Source organism: Eurosta solidaginis, chromosome 3, assembly GCF_040869045.1.
Source record: "Eurosta solidaginis isolate ZX-2024a chromosome 3, ASM4086904v1, whole genome shotgun sequence".
Lineage (NCBI taxonomy): Eukaryota > Metazoa > Arthropoda > Insecta > Diptera > Tephritidae > Eurosta > Eurosta solidaginis.
The window spans coordinates 212,853,673-212,875,043 of NC_090321.1; the positions used below are offsets into that span (position 1 = coordinate 212,853,673).

Genomic DNA, 21,371 nt, shown 5'->3' on the forward strand with positions numbered 1-21,371 from the left:
TAATTACCCTTTTATAATTTTCTGGGTTTGTCTCCCGTATTATTGTCCAGCAATAAACTCCCATCATTTCTTCATTCCAAAAACTTTGGTAACGCTTTTCAAAAATTATGACGTCTTGGTGAAACCTTTCACCCTGTTCATCACTTTCAGCACCTAGGTTTGCAGGAAAATTATCCAACTGTGAATGCAAAAAATGAATTTTGAGGGACATGTTACATTTCATAGCACTGTAGTTTTGCAACAAGGCTTTGACCATCTCTCTATAGTTGGGGTCTTTGTTGTTGCCAAAAAATCCACTAATGACTTGCTTAAAGCTGTCCCAAGCCGCTGCTTCTACTGATGTTAAATGATTCGCAAAATTTTCGTCTTTCAGAAACTTTCAAATTTGCGGACCAACAAATATACCTTCTTTTAATTTGGCTTGAGTTATTTTTGCGAAAAATTTCGTTAGGTACTGGAAGGATTCGCGTCCTTATTTAAAGCCTTTACAAAATTTTTCGTTAATCCTAATTTGATGTGAAGTGCTGGCAAAATAACTCGTTGGGGCTTTACTAAAAGCGGGTTTGCGATATTGAAGGCACCTGGTGCGTACTCAGCTCTTGGTGGCCAGTTATCCTGAATATAATGGGTTTCTCTAGCACGGCTGTCCCAAAGACAGAGAAAATAGCAATATTTAGTGAAACCTCCTTGAAGTTCGAGAATTATAGCTACAACCTGGGATGTATTTCATATACTATTTATTTTAAATTGTTCCACCGAAACTGCTTACCTTTAAGTCCGCACAAATTTTCCAATTAAATTGTTTATATTGAATGAGCTTAAGTAAATTGGATATGCTTAAATATGTTTCTTTAGTATTCTCAGAATGTGCCACTGGTATTGAAGGTAACGAGTAATGCTGCTTTTAAACAATGCTTTTAATTGTCTATAAACAAGCGTCAATCATCAACTTTATTTTCTAATTTTGCAAAAATGGGAATTTTCATATTTTCGCCGATATTTCGGAAACTAGATCTGCCACAGGAAAATAGAAGTCATATTCGGAATCAGGAGAAAATTTTACTTTAGGAAAGGCCTATTCTATTTTTGGAGATCTTTTTTGGCGAGTAGTGTAATCGATTTTTTCCAAATAAATTGGAAATCATTTTATAAGTGTTTTCTCAGCCGTAGATGTATTCAATTTGTTTGCCTTCGCGTTCTCAAAAATTAACAACCACCGTCTCTTAGCTGCTTTCTTTTTGCTTAACAAATTTACCACTTTAACGATTTCTCATATTTGCATTGTTGTTTAATGGCAATCAACTTCCTTGATTCGTTTTGACTTTTTGGCTTCTCTGGCATTTTGACTTGACTTTTCGCCATACCTTGTGCTTTTGAGTTTTATATTATTTTCGCTTTGCTTTGTACTTGTTAATGTACGCATGTATGAACTTAATTTTTTTTCTTATATACCGCCGCTGCATGGTCAAGTTGTGGTCAACAAAGCCAAATTGGCGGCCGGAAGAAAACCGCCAGCAATAAATAAAAACTCGGCACGGTCCCGCCTGCACTGCCGCCCGTTAGTAACCTTTCAACTCTACACATGATCATAACTTGATGAATACCCGCCACTAATGATTATACAAACATACAAATACAAAAAAGATAATAGTTTTTAATTTTTTTTTTGCTGTGGTCTGTGCTGTAATGAGAAATGAACCGCACGCACGTTTTTCATCAGCTGCCAAAAGCTCGTCATTTATGCCTAGAATGTACTTGTGGAAATAATAACAAAATTATAGTTGAACAAAAAACAACAATTTTGAGTGCGATTAAAAAATTGAAACAGCTTGTATAAGCAATATAGTAAAACATGTTTATAATACAATGATGCAAAATATGTACAGCACCAAACACAAAAATAGCAGTGAAATTAAAAAAAAAGATTTAGTCAATTAAATTCTTCTTTTTTTATTTTCGATAATTTTAGTAAAAACTTCTATACATTCTGTGAGTGAAACTATGCAAAGCAAGCTGCAAAACGTTTTGAAAAAAAAAAAAAACTGGAGAAAATTTTACGAAAAATTCTAAATTAACAAAAACAAATAAGGAAGTCTAAGTTCGGGTGAAACCGAACATTACGTACCCAGCTGTGCACTTGAAATGCTGCTGTTGTTTGTTTTGTGTGCTTAATAGTGTTACAAGGCTGCGCAATAATACATATGGTTCTATTCTGAACGAATTTTCGTTTAAAAGAAGCAAAAATGATACAGAGGCTAACACCAATGACCTTGAGCGGGTAACAATGCAGTTTTCCTTCAGATATGGGGATTTCCCCTACCGTTTGTTCTAAAATAAAGATATAACAGAACAATAAACATAAACACACAAGTGCCTTTGTACTAAAAAGCGTTATTACAAAAAAAAGGGCAGGGTTATTAAAGAAATTTTCCAACTTTTACTAGAAATAGCTTACTACCTGCATCTACGCACTTTTACAAAATCTTTAATATAAAAGAAAGCGATTTAACCGATTTAGTCCATTTTTACTGGAAATATTTCCTTTCAAAAGGCGTACATGTGCACCAAATTTTTCGTCGAGTTATGGCTCCAGAAACCTTGGGAAATGCATTGTAAGAAAGGGGCAGTGGCCCATTTTTCAAGATATTAATTTTTTCCCATTTCTTGTTATAATAGCACAAAATACGATTGATACAAAACTAATTTTCGCTAAGATTTAGCTTATTATTTTTGCCTACGACCCTTTTTAAAGTTATTTATATAAAATTGAACGTGGTCCTTAACCATTCTTATCCATTTTTACTATAAATATTTCCTGCTATAAGGAAAATATATGTACCCAATCTTGCTACGATATGTAAATTTTTCTTCGAGTTATGGCTCCCTAAACATTGAAAATTGCTTAGATAAAAAAGGGGCAATGCCACACCCATTTTCAAAAAGTTTAGTGCTTTCCAATTTAATGTTATAATTCAATTGAGAAAGTAAGATTCTATTGATATAGAGCTCTTTTTCGTTAGGATATAACTTATTATTTTCGTCTACAACCCTTTTAAAAATCTTTTATAGAGAAGTGGGAGTGGTCTTTAACTGATATCGTCCATTTTTTTTAGAAATATTTGCTGCTGTAGGGAAAATTTGTATACCCGATTTTATTACGATCCGTTAATTTTTCTTCGAGTTATGGCTCCCGGAACATAGAATATTGCTTAGTCATAAAAGGGGCGGCGCCGCGTCCATTTTTTTAAATTTGAAGTTTATCCTATTTATTGTTATAAATCCACTTGGGAAATGAAATACCAATGAATAAAAGCTCTTTCGTGCAAAGATATAGCTTATTTAATTCGTCCGCAACCCTTTTAAAAATCTTTTATATAAAAGTGGGCGTAGTCCTTAACCGATTTCGTTAATTTTTCTTCAAAGCATTCCTAATAGTAAAGGCAACCTCACTGCCGAATTTTGTTACGATAGTTTTAACGATTTCTTATTTATGATTAATAATATTTTTATACTCAGCGTGCTTTGCACACAGAGTATATTAACTTTGATTGGATAACGAAATCGTCCGTTAACAAAATTTGGTACACGAGCTTATTTGGGCCTAGAATAGATTGGTATTGAAAATGAGCGAAATCGGATGATAACCGCGCCCACTTTTTATATATATAACATTTTGGAAAACATAAAAACCTGATTATTTAGTAAATAATACACCTAGAATTTTGAAAATTGACGTGTGGACTGATATTAAGACTCTTGATAAAAATTTGAAAAAAATGTTTAAAATGGGTGTGGCACGGCCTACTTGTGAATTTCAAAAGTATGCCATTTTGACCACAAAAATGTTTGTAGATTTGTACCCATGGTATTACATACCATCGATCATTCACAAAATTGTGATTCATGGGACAGACATAATCAATAAAGCAGTACTTCCAACAGACATCTCCCAGACGAAGCACTGGAGAGTAGAAATAAAGATTTTAAGAGCTACAGGCGAAATATTACAAGAAAGATGTCTCGTAAATATACAATGGGATATTTATTCGATATATTATTTTTGTCGTCCGATCCCCAAATATACTCTATTTCAGAAAAGAACTTGAATGAATTTAAGTAAAATGAGGAATTCGACAAAAAAGTACTTAAACTATTGTCAAACCCAGAAGCAAAGTTTGATCAAGGCTCCCACATCTCAGATCTAGATGAAGAGTTCGACTCCAGTTTCAGCGATTAACATAACGTTATTGACTTAGATTTTTTTGATTTTGATTTAATTTATTTAAGTTTATTGCAATTACTTATTACTACATATAAAAATTAGCTTTTCCCCACGATAATACGTTTTCTCTAAGTAATTTTTCTAAATTTGATATAACCTTCTTAATTTAAATTTATTTAGCTCAATAAAAACTTAAAAAGTGGTGAAATAATAATAAATGTTTACAAATAATATATTTATTTTTATGTAAAAGCGTTGGTTCGTGAGTAGAGCTAGAAAAATTAATTATTTATTCCAATCGTGACTTTATATCAGCTAGGTTGATGATATATGACACTGTGGGACGGAAAGTTTTTTTCGACACTGATGATTTTATATGGAAGTCTATATCTATCTCGATTCCTTTATACCTGCACAAGCAACCGTTATCCAATCAAAGTTATAATACCCTGTATACAAGTACAACTAGGTATAAGAAAAATATAAAAAAAATTAAGAAACCTTAGTGCTTCATTCTGATAGCTCAGACGAACGATTCGCCTCCATCGATTTCATCTAACAATGGTTTTCTCCTTCGTTTTCGTTCGGCCTTTACGTTTCTTACCTTGTGCCGAGCAGGTCGGCGAAAGCAATTTTCAAATGATATGTTGCCATCGTTTAACATAGTGCAAGTACACTAGCGATTCGTCTCTGAGGCGAAACGGACATTCGTTTTGTAATAGAGAATGAGGCCCTTAATAGATCGGAATTTTCGTAAAATTTTCTCCAATTTGGATTTTTTTCGGAAATTCTTTTGATATCGGTTTCCATAGTTTCGGTTATAAAAATAATGGACATTTTTTCTTAAGTTATCAAAAATAAAAAAGAAGAATGGCGGAATTTGATCAGAATTGGCACTGCTATTTTTCGGTGCGCTGCTGTATGCTAGTTTGTATGTAAATATGTGAATAATTTGTTATAACAAAAATTCCTAAATAACAAAAGTAATCAACATTAAAGGAAAATTGTAGCAATTATTGGTTAATAAAATAGTGAATAACATTTTGTGGATTTGTTTGAAATGTGCACAGCTCTTAAATAAGTAAATTAGGTTGGTCCTTTTACTAACATCAAATAAACGAATTTTCCGGTCTTAACTATTTAAAGGTTAGCACCAAAGTCAAAAGTATCACGTATAAGTAAGTTTTAATTCAATTTTAAGGCGGTCGAGGGGTGTTGCAGAAGGACACGCTAAGTTTTTTTTACAAATACTCAAAAAATAAAAATATTTTTATTTTTATCAAAATCGTGAAAGCGGTAGCAGAAAATATAATATAACAATTTTGGTTTGCTTCGGATTCATTACAAAACTTCGAGTAAATCGCTCCAAAGACCCGTGACCAGTTTTCGATGTTTAATGGCTTTTCGAAGTTCACTCGACTCTTTAGGGTGTACCGGTTGGCGAACTTTAGATTCCGACTCAACATGTCCATAGAGGTATATGGGTGAAGCATACAGAACAGATAAAAATGTTTAATTTTCTATTCATAAACTCTTCAGGAAGGCATTGACAATTGCCCCAACAGGGAAGTTGAACTGATGAAAACGGAGCCACTTCTTGAACACCCTTGTGATTTTCCTTAATTCTTTTGTTTAAGTTTCTATAATTGGGTGTGTATTTGAAATTTTCTGAATAATTGACATTCAAAAGCATTTGGTATCTCGGAACCTAAGTATTTAGAAAAGTGCAAGAAAGAATTATGTATATACGAAAAAGGATTCAGAAATAACAAATTGTTATTAATTAATTAATGCCTGTCGTATCACTAATCGTGCTACAAACAGACGAGCGACCATCGTTTTAGACACGATAGCGTCAATGGTAATGATGTGAGTGATGCTAGTGATCTCGAAAGCAGTCTTTAAATGAGCCGAAAGAAGTAATCCCGAATTAGTGCTGGATGGATCCTGAATTTGGAAGCAGTCGCGGATAGACATTAAAAAGCCTAAAAATTAGCCCAAAACATTAGATTTGTAGATATACCAAAATAATAACCGAAAATGGGAAATAATCAGCACATAGTCGTGGAATTATCCCCGAAACAATTCTGATTTGAACTCCAAATACACTCGTAATGATTCCACAAAAGTCTTGGAATTATGATGAAATTATGCCAAACAGTCCTTAAATGCTCGAAATGATCGCTAAAATTATCTAAAGCGAAACTATCTTGAAACAATCTCGAAAATGATCCCCAAATTTTTCAGTAATGATCCCGATATATTCTTTAAATAAAGAAGATCCCGACATAAGTCCACACTCACCCATTTACAATGTTAGCATTCTTATATCTGGTTTCTTCAAAACTATGGCGTGTCACGAGTCGGTGTTTAAAGAACAATTTTTTTTAATCCATCATATGTCTGCCACCGTAGTCTCCCTGGCAATTGGTCACCCCTAAATGACAATTATATGTTGAAGTTGCCCGCCTTTTTCGTTTAGAACAACGGTAACTGTAATGGGTATTTTTTAATTAGGATCTTTATGTGATATATCACTTGCCAATTATCTTTTTCTGCAGGTTCTTTCTTTTGTGTAAATTTTGTATTGAGTAAATCCGTTTATACAAAAGCAAACTATAAGTTGATTTGATTAATTAAAAAGCACGGACCTTCCTTTAGCGTTAGCAACACTTTTGAAAATGTATATTGAAACCATTTTACGTCATCTCTTGTCAAATTTGGTTTGAAGACATCACCCTGTGGGAAAATCAACAAAACAAATCACTCCTTATAATCTTCGTACAGTAACTCTATGGTTATTACAAAAACAAAAATTACAGAATCATAAGTATATAAGGAAAGGAAAGAGTTCTCAACTAATATATGACATGGAATTTACCACAGCATTACAAATAAAAAACCATAGCAGTCGCATACGAAATACGTTTTTTCACTTCATTGTGATAAAACTAAACTTATTCAAAACCAATTCGTACTGTTTGCTTTGATGTATTTCGTATACAATAATAGGACTTAGGATAGAAGTTCTTTCTTCTCTTACGATCTGAAACTCATACATAACTACGTAAAAAGTATAGGATAAGACATATTCAATCCGTTTTCTTAAACACGAACCATTTTGATACTTGTGTCAATTAGCATTTCACCCAGTTTATACCTGTGACTCGCTCTGCCTTAATTGGTGTTTGTTGGATGTACGCCGTGGCTCAGAAGGGCGTCCGTTCCAACAGCATCATTAACTCAGCAAGCTTTAACATCATTTTCCATAAAACATGTGGGTTGCAGCACATACATATATGAGATGTATAAGGAATGTCGAAAAGAGTTGAGTGGATATAATTACTTTCCCATCCCCAGTGAAAATTTGATGTATATTTATCGTATTGTAACGAATTTAGAGCAATTCTGCTTATTTGCAACCTTCTACTAACGTTCGAATCACTAAACTGTTGAGTAAATAACTCCACTATTCAATAACGCAAAATGGCCCTTATTAAAGTACTTCACAATTATAACACTTATAATTCGCAACTGCTAGCTTGCTTAAATCAAACTGATTGGTCGTTCCTCAACTGTTGCTGCTTTTATATTGTTTGGTTTCCTCGTTGGCATATTTCTAGGCGTTTCTATTTCTAGAATTTACTAGTTAGTTACCAGCCATAAAATTATCAGCTATAACTACCTTTATAGCTTCTCATATGCGCGTGTATATGTGAGTGATACTTGCACAAATAATTGCCTACTTTTGGGGGTATCTCAAATATATGCATGTGTTTGTGCGTTGCTCTCCGCTGTTGTTGAGGTGCATACGAGTCAGTGCTTAGTATTGGATTAGATATCATAGTATCCCTTAGAGTTGCTAATGTTAGTAACAGTATGAATGTGTGTCGCTCGGAATCGAATCCATTCTTAAACCTCTTGAGAATTGAGAGGACCAGTGTTAAGGTTCAAATTGACAGGCATTTTGCATAAGATTTACTTTGTATACTAACACCTTAATAACAATACCAGAAACAGTAACATCATGTAATATTTAAATTATGAATTATATAAATATTAAATTGTTACTGACAAATTACTTTAACATTTAATACTTACACTTAAATATTACACTTAAATATTACACTTAAATATTACAGCTGAAAACCGCAAACGTGGTGGCACAGAATTTAGCGCATTTAATAATTTGACAGCTGCAATGTGGTTGCAATAATTAAAACAACAACAATAGCAAACAAATTAACCTAAATGTTACAACAATATTTACAATTGAAAACACATTTAAGCTCAGTTTGAAAGCTGCTGCATTTATAAACAATACAACAACAAAAAGTATAGAAAAACTCACATTTATATATAGGTATTTTTGTAAATTTGGTCAATGAACTGCGTTATTTCACATATGCTTGTGAATATGTAAGTATTTTGTACATATTTTTGTATATAATTGACCCCTCATGCGATTTGGTTGACTTCATGCCAAGTACAACCAACAGCGATTAAATTAACAAACATTTTCATGTTAATCAAAATTTGGAAACTGCACAAGCCAAGTGCACGTTTAATAAACAACGGTAATTAAAATAAAAGAAACAAAAAAAATTGAATTATTGCTATTAGAAAAAAATTGCAAAATTTGCACACGGCGATGGTTACTAGGATATGTCTCTGAATTTCACTTCTTTTCGGTTTTTCTTTTGAACTCTTTGCATCCAAATTGTGTGAAGTATTGTTAGGCTCGTTCAACGAAACTTGTCATTGGATTTTTTTAGCGTCCAGCGTGGCATTCATATGGATAGAGGCCAGAGATGTAAAAGATTGCATTCTTTTGTGAATAATTGTTAACTTGATTTATCGTAAAATGATTGCAGCAATTTTTTGAATTCTTTGACTTGGACTCCATTCAGACTTCATTTTGTGACTTCGAATTCTTTTTTCATTCATTTCTTGGTTATTCGTGTATTGCATTCATTGAATAAAAAGTCTCACTGAAGTCAATTAAAGTCAGTAGGAGTCATATGGAGTCATTTGATGTCAATTTACCTGTGGTATAGGAGACGAGCGAGTCGATAATAGTGAAGAAACAAATTGTCAATTTTTCGACTTTTCTTTTATAGGTGATGGCAATCTATTTTGTCATACATATGGGGTATTCCATCCCATTTCGACCAATTTTGAACCCGACCCCTTTAGAATTGGCTGAAAGTTTTTCTTCTTTTTCTAGCTTACGAAAGATATTTTTCAGAATTTTTTAAAATTTTTTCATCCAACTCAAAAAAAGTTATGAATTTTTAAAAAAAAACACCGTTTTTGTTTTCAAAATGCTATAACTTTTTCAAAAATTGAACGTTTGGGATCTTTTTTTTTTTAAATTTGTTTTTAAATGTACTTTTCGGAAAAAATACAAAAAAATTTTTAAAGTTTTTCTTTTTCAATTAAATAAAAAAAAAAAATAATCGGCCCACTCCGGGATTAGTGGGGATGATTGCAGAATTGATTAAATTTTTTATGAGAAAAAAAAAAATGGCGAAATTCGAAAAATCTCGAAAAACTGAAAAATTACAAAAAAAAATACTTTAAAAATATTTTTGTATTTTTTCCAAAAAGTACATTTAAAAACAAATTTTCTAAAAAAAAAGATGCCAAACGGTCAATTTTTGAAAAAGTTATAGCATAAATTTTTTTAAAAATTCATACCTTTTTTTGAGTTGGATGAAAAAATTTGAAAAAATTCTGAAAAATGTCTTTCGTAAGCTAGAAAAAGAAGAAAAACTTTCAGCCAATTCTAAAGGGGTCGGGTTCAAAATTGGTCGAAATGGGATGGAATACCCCATATGTAATTATAATTAAAATAATTGATACACATTTTTAACGTCTTTTTCAGATGAGTCTTCACAACAACTTGAACTATCGCAATCGTCTATTGAAGGCGAGTTTATAGCCTATATGGTTGATAAGTCTCCGAATATAACCATCTTACACCGCTATCCTACTATTAAGAGGGCGTACATTAAATAAAACGCACCCCTGCCTACCTCAGCCACCGTAGAGATACTATTTTCGTTTGCCTCCTTACTTAATGCACCACGTCGAGGACGTCTATCAGATGACTCATTCGAAAAGCTGTTGCTGTTAAAAGTTAATAATTCACTATAAGTTTCCTTTATTTATATTTGTTAATAATGCATATTGCTTTATAATAAAGTTGTTATTATAGATCATTATAAGTAGTTTGTATAAATTTTGTTGCAAATAGTGACTTTACTCAAAAAATGAAGTCAGTAAAAGTAACTTCTCTAAATGACTTCAAATTCGTGACTTCAAAAACTTCGTGACTTCAGACTTCATTTTTTCATTCTTTAGTAAAGCTAATCAATAAGTGCACTCGAAATTGGATTTATTGAATTCGACTTCAACTGATTGCATTCGCATATGAATGCATTCTTTTACAATCCTGATAGAGGTATCTGCCTTTACACCAGTTTGAATGAAGGAGATTTCGAGTTTAAAATTCATTCGAAGAAATTTCCTACTAACCATCGCCGAGGGATTCTTGTTCTGTGATTGGTAAAATGAAAAAAATGTCACAGAAAAATGTATTCAAATGAATGATAATATTGTGGAGAATATTAGCAGTTCTATACATATGTAAGTATGCTGCTACTAAATAATTGCACAAAAACAATATAGCAAGCAGCCACACTTGTGTACATGAACACATCAAAGCAAGCCATGCACACACCTTAATAGAAGGCGACGAAGTATATTCCACACACATAACCAGCAGCTTAAAGGAAAGTATTATCTTATATACACATATGTAGTCATCAGCTAAGAGCAGAAGTTGTTACTAACCCATACACACGCATATAGCTAAATAACCAAGTATGAGATACAACTGTTCCATGTTCGTGAGAGAAAAATGTGCGAACGAGGAAAAATATGCGAAGGAGACTACAGCGAGTATAAACGCAGCGCAATCTGAGGAATAACGTATCAATTTTGATTTAAACACGCTTTTGTGAAGTACGTGATATTGAAGTATAATTTTACTACTCCCAAAGTGGTCTAAATAAAGACCTTTTTTCAGCACTGAATATTGGAGTTATTTATTCGACAGCTCAGCGATTCGAACGTTAGCAGAAGGTGCATAATTATCAGGAATCCCCCAAAATTCGCTACAATATGTTTTTTTCATCACTTCACAGTACAAGAGTTTCCCCTGGTCTTCAGTTCATAAAATTGACTAATACATTCGTAAAATTGACTAATAAAAAAAAAAAAAATAAATATAAGGCGCGATAACCTCCGAAGAGATCTAAGGCCGAGCTTCTCTTCCAATTTGCGTCGTGCTCCTCTTGATTTTCCCTACAAATTGGCCGGCCGGGACCTACATGTTTTATGCCGACTCCGAAAGGCTTCTGCAAGGCAGATGAGTTTTCACTGAGAGCTCTTCATGGCAGAAATACACCCGCAGCGCTTGCCAAACACTGCCGAGGGGCGACCCAGCTTAGAAAAATTGTCCTCTAATTGAAAAACCTTATTTCTAAAATTTTGATGTTACTTTGCCCGGGGTGCGAACCCAGGGCATACGGTGTGATAGGCGGAGCACGCTAGCATCACACCACGGTGGCCGCCATTGACAAATACATACGTAAAAAATATTACTAATACTGAGTGTCATAATATTGGGGCTGCAAACAGTAATAGGAAGACAATAATTCATGGCTGCAATGCAAGTACTGAGCTCGTGGCTGTAGCCAAAAGGAAGTGGGTGCACGTATCCTCCTATAAACCGACTACCTCGGAGAAAAATGTCGTAGATTTTTGTGCCGTAAGCTGGTGAAAACCGATGTTCCGCTCGATACCCTATAAAGTGTGAATTTTAACCTTGGAGTTACCTCCGCTTTTTGAGACCGCATTTTAAATCCCAACGTATGGCCTGCTGACGTCAATGTTCAGCCCTTTCAATTCTTTGCAAGTCGAAATAGCAACAGATAGTTTAGGAGGTTTAAGTAATAAGCACATTAGTATCTACTTTTAGAATGTATCTGGTATGCGAACTAAATCTAATTAGCCCTTTTATATGAGTTCGCATACCGACTACGACGTGTTTGTCTTATCGAAACCTGGCTCAACCATGAATTCCTGAATGTATCATTTATATCGTAAGGATCGGGACTCTTCCAAAACTGGCTTCTCCAGAGGTGGTGGAGTTTTAATAGCTATTCGTCGTCTGATGACGTCAATGTTCGGCCCTTTCAAAATAAAAAAAAAAATCGGAAATTTTTGGACGGAATAAACCGGTCCAATTGGGACATAATATACATAAATATAAAAAAAAGTATGTATGTATGTGAGTATTTGTACCGAAAATTTTTTTTATTGTTCAGTATGAAGTAAATGTAGAAAAACAGCAAAAAAAATATAACAAACAAACAAATTTTGAAAGTTTTTGTACAATTCAACTTTGTAATATAAATAAATTATTATTATTATTAATATTAAATAAATTAAAACCATAAAATGTTTATGAGCTCAAAAAAAAATTTCAAGGGCGGATTTAACGTTTCATACAAAGCTGGTAACCCTGCCACTTATACTCACAAGAAATACATAAATTTAAGCCATCATATTTACAGAAGTATACACTTTCACAGGGTGTTTTAAAGCCACAATGGGACAGTTTATTAAAAAATTTTCAATTTTTTTTAAATGAAGGAGAAACTGATATCTGCAAAATTTAAGGGAGTGTGAATGGAAATGTTCTTGCTAGAAAAGATTACAAATTTTTGTGAACGATTTTTTTTGTTGTTTTTGTAAGTCAACAAAAAATTGGGTCGATGTTTTTAGCTTTGCAAAAAAATAAATAAGTTGTAAGAACACTTAAATTTATGAAATTTTTTAAATTTTTCAGAACTCGAAATGTTTTGGTAGATATTTTTTATACTCAGTTGAGCAGAGCTCACAGATTATATTAACTTTGATTGCATAACGGTTCGTTGTACAGGTATAAAGGAATCGAGATAGATATATACTTTCATATATCAAAATCATCAGCATCGAAAAAAAATTCGATTGAGCCATGTCCGTCCGTCTGTCCGTTAACACGATAACTTGAGTAAATTTTGAGGTATCTTGATGAAATTTGGTACGTAGATTCCTGGGCACTCATCTCAGATCGCTATTTAAAATGAACGATATCGGACAATAACCACGCCCACTTTTTCGATATCGAAAATTTCGAAAAATCGAAAAAGTGCGATAATTCATTACCAAATACTCATTAAGCGATGAAACTTGGTAGGTGAGTTGAGCTTATGACGCAGAATAGAAAGCTAGTAAAAGTTTGGACAATGGGCGTGGCACCGCCCACTTTTAAATGAAGGTAATTTAGAAGTTTTGCACGCTGTAATTTGGCAGTCGTTGAAGATATCATGATGAAATTTGGCAGGAACGTTACACTTATTACTTTATGTCTGCTTAATAAAAATTAGCAAAATCGGAGAACGACCACGCCCACTTTTAAAAATTTTTTTTTTAAATTCAAATTTTAAAAGAAAAGTTAATATCTTTACAGCATATAAGTAAATTATGCCAACATTCACCTCCAGTAATGATATGGTGCAAAAAAATACAAAAATAAAAGAAAATTTCAAAATGGGCGTGGCTCCGCCCTTTTTCATTTAATTTGTCTAAGATGCTTTTAATGCCATAAGTCGAACAAAAACTAACCAATCCTTGTGAAATTTGGTAGAGGCTTAGCTCCTAGGATGATAACTATTTTCTGTGAAAGAGGGCGAAATCGGTTGAAGCCACGCCCAGTTTTTATACACAGTCGACCGTCTGTCCTCCCGCTCGGCCCTTAACACGATAACTTGAGCAAAAATCGATATATCTTTACTAAACTCAGTTCACGTACTTATATGAACTTACTTTGTATTGGTGTAAAAAATGGCCGAAATCCGACTATGACCACGCCCACTTTTTCGATATCGAAAATTACGAAAAATGAAAAAAAATGCCATAATTATATACCAAATACGAAAAAGGAATGAAACATGGTAATTGTATTGGTCTATTGACGCAAAATATACCTTTAGAAAAAAACTTGGTAAAATGGGTGTGACACCTACCATATTAAGTAGAAGAAAATGAAAAAGTTTTTCAGGGCGAAATCAAAAGCCCTTGGAATCTTGGAAGGAATACTGTACGTGGTATTACGTATATAAATAAATTAGCGGTACCCGACAGATGATGTTCTGGATCACCCTGGTCCACATTTTGGTAGATATCTCGAAAACGCCTTCACATATACAACCAAGGGCCACTCCCTTTTAAAACCCTCATTAATACCTTTAATTTGATACCCATATCCTACAAACACATTTTAGAGTCACCCCTGGTCTACCTTTATGGCGATATCTCGAAAGGGCATCCACCTATAGAACTAAGGCCCACTCCCTTTTAAAATAATCATTAACACCTTTCATTTGATACCCATATCGTACAAACAAATTCTAGAGTCACCCCTGGTCCACCTTTATGGCGATATCTCGAAAAGGCGTCCACCTATAGAACTAAGGCCCACACCCTTTTAAAATACTCATTAGCACCTTTCATTTGATACCCATATTGTACAAACGCATTCTAGAGTCACCCCTGGTCTACCTTTATGGAGATATATCGAAAAGGCGTCCACCTATAGAACTAAGACCCACTCCCTTTTAAAATACTCATTAACATCTTCCATTTGATACCCATATCGTACACAAAAATTCTAGAGTCACCCCTGGCCCACCTTTATGGCGATATCTCGAAAGGGCATCCACCTATAGAACTAAGGCCCACACCCTTTTAAAATACTCATTAGCACCTTTCATTTGATACCCATATCGTACAAACAAATTCTAGAGTCACCCCTGGTCCACCTTTATGGCGATATCTCGAAAAGGCGTCCACCTATAGAACTAAGGCCCACTCCCTTTTAAAATACTCATTAACACCTTTCATTTGACACCCATATCGTACACAAAAATTCTAGAGTCACCCCTGGCCCACCTTTATGGCGATATCTCGAAAGGGCATCCACCTATAGAACTAAGGCCCACACCCTTTTAAAATACTCATTAGCACCTTTCATTTGATACCCATATCGTACAAACAAATTCTAGAGTCACCCCTGGTCCACCTTTATGGCGATATCTCGAAAAGGCGTCCACCTATAGAACTAAGGCCCACTCCCTTTTAAAATACTCATTAACACCTTTCATTTGACACCCATATTGTACAAACGCATTCTAGAGTCACCCCTGGTCTACCTTTATGGAGATATATCGAAAAGGCGTCCACCTATAGAACTAAGACCCACTCCCTTTTAAAATACTCATTAACATCTTCCATTTGATACCCATATCGTACACAAAAATTCTAGAGTCACCCCTGGCCCACCTTTATGGCGATATCTCGAAAGGGCATCCACCTATAGAACTAAGGCCCACACCCTTTTAAAATACTCATTAGCACCTTTCATTTGATACCCATATCGTACAAACAAATTCTAGAGTCACCCCTGGTCCACCTTTATGGCGATATCTCGAAAAGGCGTCCACCTATAGAACTAAGGCCCACGCCCTTTTAAAATACTCATTAACACCTTTCATTTGACACCCATATCGTACAAACAAATTCTAGAGTCACCCCTGGCCACCTTTATGGCGATATTTCGAAAAGGCCGTCCAGCTATAGAACTAAGGCCCACGCCCTTTTAAAATACTCATTAGCACCTTTCATTTGATACCCATATCGTACAAACAAATTCTAGAGTCACCCCTGGTCCACCTTTATGGCGATATCTCGAAAAGGCCGTCCTCCTATAGAACTAAGGCCCACGCCCTTTTAAAATACTCATTAAAACCTTTCATTTGATACCCATATCTTACACAAAAATTCTAGAGCCACCCCTGGCCCACCTTTATGGCGATATCTCGAAAGGGCATCCACCTATAGAACTAAGGCCCACTCCCTTTTAAAATACTCAATAACACCTTTCATTTGATACCCATATCGTACAAACAAATTCTAGAGTCACCCCTGGTCTACCTTTATGGATATATCTCGAAAAGACGTCCACCTATAGAACTAAGACCCACGCCCTTTTAAAATAATCATTAACACCTTTCATTTGATACCCATATCGTACACAAAAATTTAGAGTCACCCCTGGCCCACTTTTATGGCGATATCTCGAAAGGGCATCCACCTATAGAACTAAGGCCCACTCCCTTTTAAAATACTCATTAACACCTTTCATTTGATACCCATATCGTACAAACAAATTCTAGAGTCACCCCTGGCCACCTTTATGGCGATATCTCGAAAAGGCCGTCCACCTATAGAACTAAGGCCCACGCCCTTTTAAAATACTCATTAGCACCTTTCATTTGATACCCATATAGTACACAAAAATTCTAGAGTCACCCCTGGCCCACCTTTATGGCGATATCTCGAAAGGGCATCCACCTATAGAACTAAGGCCCACTCCCTTTTAAAATACTCATTAACACCTTTCATTTGATACCCATATTGTACAAACGCATTCTAGAGTCACCCCTGGTCCGCGTTTATGGCGATATCCCGAAAAGGCCTCCACCCATAGAACAAAGGCCCACTCCTTTTTAAAACACTTATTGCACTTTTCGTTTGACACCCATATTGTACAAACGCGTTCAGAGTCAACCCAGGTCCACTTTTATAAGGATATCCCGAAATGCGTCCACCTATAGAACTTAGGCCCACGCCCTCTTAAAATACTCATTAATACCTTTTATTTGATACCCATATAGCACAAACAAATTCTAGAGTCACCCCTGGTCCACGTTTAAGGCGATATCTCGAAAAGGCGTCCACCTATAGAACTAAGGCCCACGCCCTCTTAAAATACTCATTAATACCTTTTATTTGATACCCATATCGTACAAAATAAATTCTAGAGTCAGGCCTGGTCCACCGTTATGGCGATATCCCTAAATGGCGTCCATCTATAGATCTATGGCACACTCCCTCATAAAATGCTCTTTAATACCTTCCATTTGATACACATGTCATACAAACACATTCCAGGGTTACCCTAGGTTCCTTTTACAACATGGTGATTTCCCTTACTTTGTCTCCACAGCTCTCAACTGAGTATGTAATGTTCGGTTACACCCGAACTTAGCCTTCCTTATTTGGTTTTTTCTTTTTTTAATTTTTTTATTTGAAGCAATGCAAACTTTCGCAGGGTGCAGTTTTGAATCTTATAAAAAGTTAAATTTTATTTGTTATTTTTATAATTTGATAAGATATTCAACATATGCAATTATCTAGCTTTGCAAAAACAATTTAAGTTTAAAAAGTGTAAATTTTTTTTTTATTTTTAATTTTAAAAATTTCTCTATATTTTTGTAAAATTTGAATAGATTTAGTACAGATTTCTAAAGTATTTAAAAACTATTTGAGTACATACAGTTTTATAAGATACATTTTATTATTTTTTTAGCTTTGTTTGTTTAGGAAAAAACAAATTTTTTAATCAAGTTTGACGAAGTGCAGTCTATAAACTTAATTTTTTAGAAATAAAGTTTTTTCTATTCTATTCTAAAACAAAATATTTAAAAAACTCCTAGATTTATACAAAACATGAAAAATTTGAGAGATTGAAATTAAAATAATATTCCACTAAAACTTAGCGGAATGCGGTTTTGAAAATGTGTTCAAATTGTCGTAAAACATAAAATTTCTTAGAAACCAAACTTTTGTTTTAAATTAACGAGAAATTCAAAAGTTAATTTTTTTACAGCTTTGCAAAAACAAAATATGAAGCTGTAGCATTTTTATTAGTTTGTAGAATTCCGCAACTATTTTGTAAAGATCGAAAAAGTTTAGTGGACACAAAAAATTGTATATAAAAGTATACCTCATCAAACTTGATTCAAGTGCAACTTTTCAACTGTTTTAATTTTTTGTAAAAAATTTAAATTGTTTAGAAAACACGTTCTTTTAGAATGCCGAAAGAAGGCTTTTTTGGTTTATTAAAGTCCTCTATATTTTTGAAAACTTGGAAAAATTTTTGTGAAAAATCCATGATGGTAATAGATGTTGAAAAATAATTTCTGCACATGATTGGAATTTGATACAACTATACATTTTTTTTATTTTTGTTAAGGAAAACAAATATTTTTTTGATTTATTTAATAATTTGGGAAAAATTTAAACAACGTGACATCAGAACGGACAAGGCGACAGCTGTTTCGATTATACCTTGTAAATCTCTTCAAAGCCTTTTCTCCCGGGAGTGGGAGTCGAACCCGCACTCCTACGATAGTTGAAATGGTTACAAACGCATTCAGCTACGTCATGCCTTAGTTGTTGTAAAGTTTTTCCCAATTGCTTTCATTTGCATATATTCTTCTACACATCACATACTTCGTATGTAAATTATGTGTTGAAAAGTTATGCATGTTTGTAAGGCGGTTTTAGAGAAACTTGGCATTGTTGCCATTTTTGTTCTATTTATAGAACTACAACGAATTAACCAAATGTTGTCTGTTCGTATGAGTTAATCGGAGATTGCCCGTATTGCTCTAAATGTATGGAAACATTTAAATTTTATAATTTATTTAATAATTTGGGAAAAATTTAAACAACGTGACAGCAGGACGGACAAGGCGCTTCCCAAGGCAGTCGGTTCTATGTACCGGAGCGACTCGGGATTTTTCCCGACCAAGGACTGTCATTTCAGTGTGACCCCATTTAATTTGTTTCGTCCCTCCCACAAATTGTCATCCTCCCAGCAGCTCCTTGCAGCAGGACTGCTACATATTCTCTTACTCCGGGAAGGTATCGAACCCAATCCGGGTCCGTCTCCTGACCCCGGTCCTGAGAAATGGTTTTGCTGCATTTGCCAGAAAAGAATATTTTTAGGACGGTCATACTCTGTTCAGTGTGTCTCGTGCAAGGGATGGTTGCATCGGACAGGTTATTCTGGGCTTGATCCCAAAACCCGACGTCCACGTAACTTTTATAAATCTTTTGTGGCTCCTTGCTGCTCACGCCCAAGGGCGTCCCGTAGTCTACGCCTAAGCGCCCCTCCACTACCTTCCCGCAGCCTCGCTGCTCAGCAAGCCACAACAAGTACCCGCTGCTGCTCGCGCCCCACGGCGCCAACAACTCAAAAAGCTGATACCACTCATAACTACTACCTTCGTAGTAGAGCTGGTAGCAATGCTTAGCATCAGCCCCTGCCCCCGTCTTCTTCTCCCCCCCTCTTTTCTGGCAGCAATCGTGCAGGTCAGGGAAACAGACTCTTAGTCCCTACCTTCGTTTGCACCGTCTGCCAGCACAGAATATATAGGTTTGCGACATCCGCTCAATGCAGCTCCTGCCTTGGGTGGTGCCACTTTCCTAGATGTTCTGGTCTCCGCGACGGCAACCCCTCGACGGGTTTCATCGCGCCATGTTGCCAGGTCGCAAACCCAAATCATCCGGGTACCCCAATGCTTGCCCAGGGCGCCCAGTCCCAAGGCCACAACAGCAATTGCGTCCTGGCCTTCCACAACCTAGGCGTAGTCACCCGTCACTTACCCCTAGAGCGGCGCCGTCACCCCTCATGCACTTCAGAATTATGCAGTTAAACTGTAATGGACTAACTGGGAAGATTACGGAGATAGTCGATTTCATGAAGCGGCACAACATCCGCATTGCTGCGATTCAAGAGACTAAACTCACAGCAAGATCTGCATTGCAGACCTGCTCTGGGTATAATGTCCACAGGAAGGACCGCGAGAGCGGAAATGGAGGCGGCCTCGCGTTTATTATACACCACTCTGTGCAATATCATATATTTGATCCTGGCATCGACCGCAGGGACAATGTCTTAGAACGTCAAGGCCTATCTGTCCGGTCAGGCGATGCAAATCTAGAAATCATCAACATCTACATCCCTCCTGTCACCTGTTGCCCCAGTTGATACCGCCCTAATATCGAGGCCTTACTCACTGGCAACAATCGCATTATCTTAGCCGATTTCAATGCCCATCACGACCTATGGCATTCAAACTTGCGGGCGGACAGTAGGGGTGAGATGTTGGCGGATCAAATAGACGAAACGACGTTCTGCACAATAAACGGAGATGCCCCCACACGTATGGTAGGAAGCTGTCATAGCTCGTCAGATATCTCAATCGTGAGCGCAGAACTCGTAAACTGCGTCAACTGGCAGCCGATGGTAACATTGGCATCCGACCACCTGCCCATACTTATTTCGTTCGAGCGTACCGCCGACTTCATCGTCACCGAAAAACGCACTTTCATAAACTTCAAAAAAGGAAAGTGGGAAGAATATAAATCTGCAACAGACAGCAGCTTTGCTGCCCTCCCTATCCCGACTGATGCCCGCCAAAGGGGAGCGTGCCTTCCGTAAGGTCATTGAATCCGCCTCGGCACATTTCATTCCCGCCGGGAGAATTCCCGAAATCCGGCCCCACTTCCCGGCGGAGGCCGCGAGCTTAGTGAGGGAACGCGACCTTATAAGACAGCTTGATCCAGGCGACCCCCAAATAAGGGATATAAACCAACGCATCAGATTGCTTGTGAACGAACACAAGCGGGCGAAATGGGAAGAGCACCTAAGAGGTTGTAACCTCTCTACCGGTGTAGGTAAACTTTGGTCCACCGTAAAGTACCTATCGAATCCGACTAAGCACAAAGACAAAGTTTCCATCGCCTTTGGCGATAAGGTGCTGTCGGATGCGAAAAAATGCGCGAGCGCTTTCTGCCGACAATATATAATGCATCCTACGGTCGACAAAGATAGACGGAGAGCCAATAGACTCGCACATAAACACAAACTCAGCGCGTCACCAATTACCATCACCGCTAGAGAGGATGAGGACGCCATTGGTCGCGCTAAACCATCCAAAGCAGTGGGCCCAGACGGCATAGCCATGCCGATGCTTAAAAACCTAGGGAAAGAGGGTTTCAAATATATAGCGCATGTCTTCAACCTGTCTCTTTCCACCTTTGTCATACCCGAGAAATGGAAAATGGCCAAGGTGGTCCCGCTACTAAAGCCTGGGAAACCAGCTAACGTAGGTGAGTCATATCG

The 21,371-nt window shown here is 36.1% G+C and overlaps 1 protein-coding gene across 2 annotated transcripts in view; it reads left to right on the top strand.

The window, feature by feature from the left end:
• Nucleotides 1-21,371, top strand: part of Egfr (epidermal growth factor receptor) — a 416,007-nt gene that overhangs the window by 104,403 nt on the left and 290,233 nt on the right. The gene's annotated exons all lie outside the window — the stretch shown is intronic.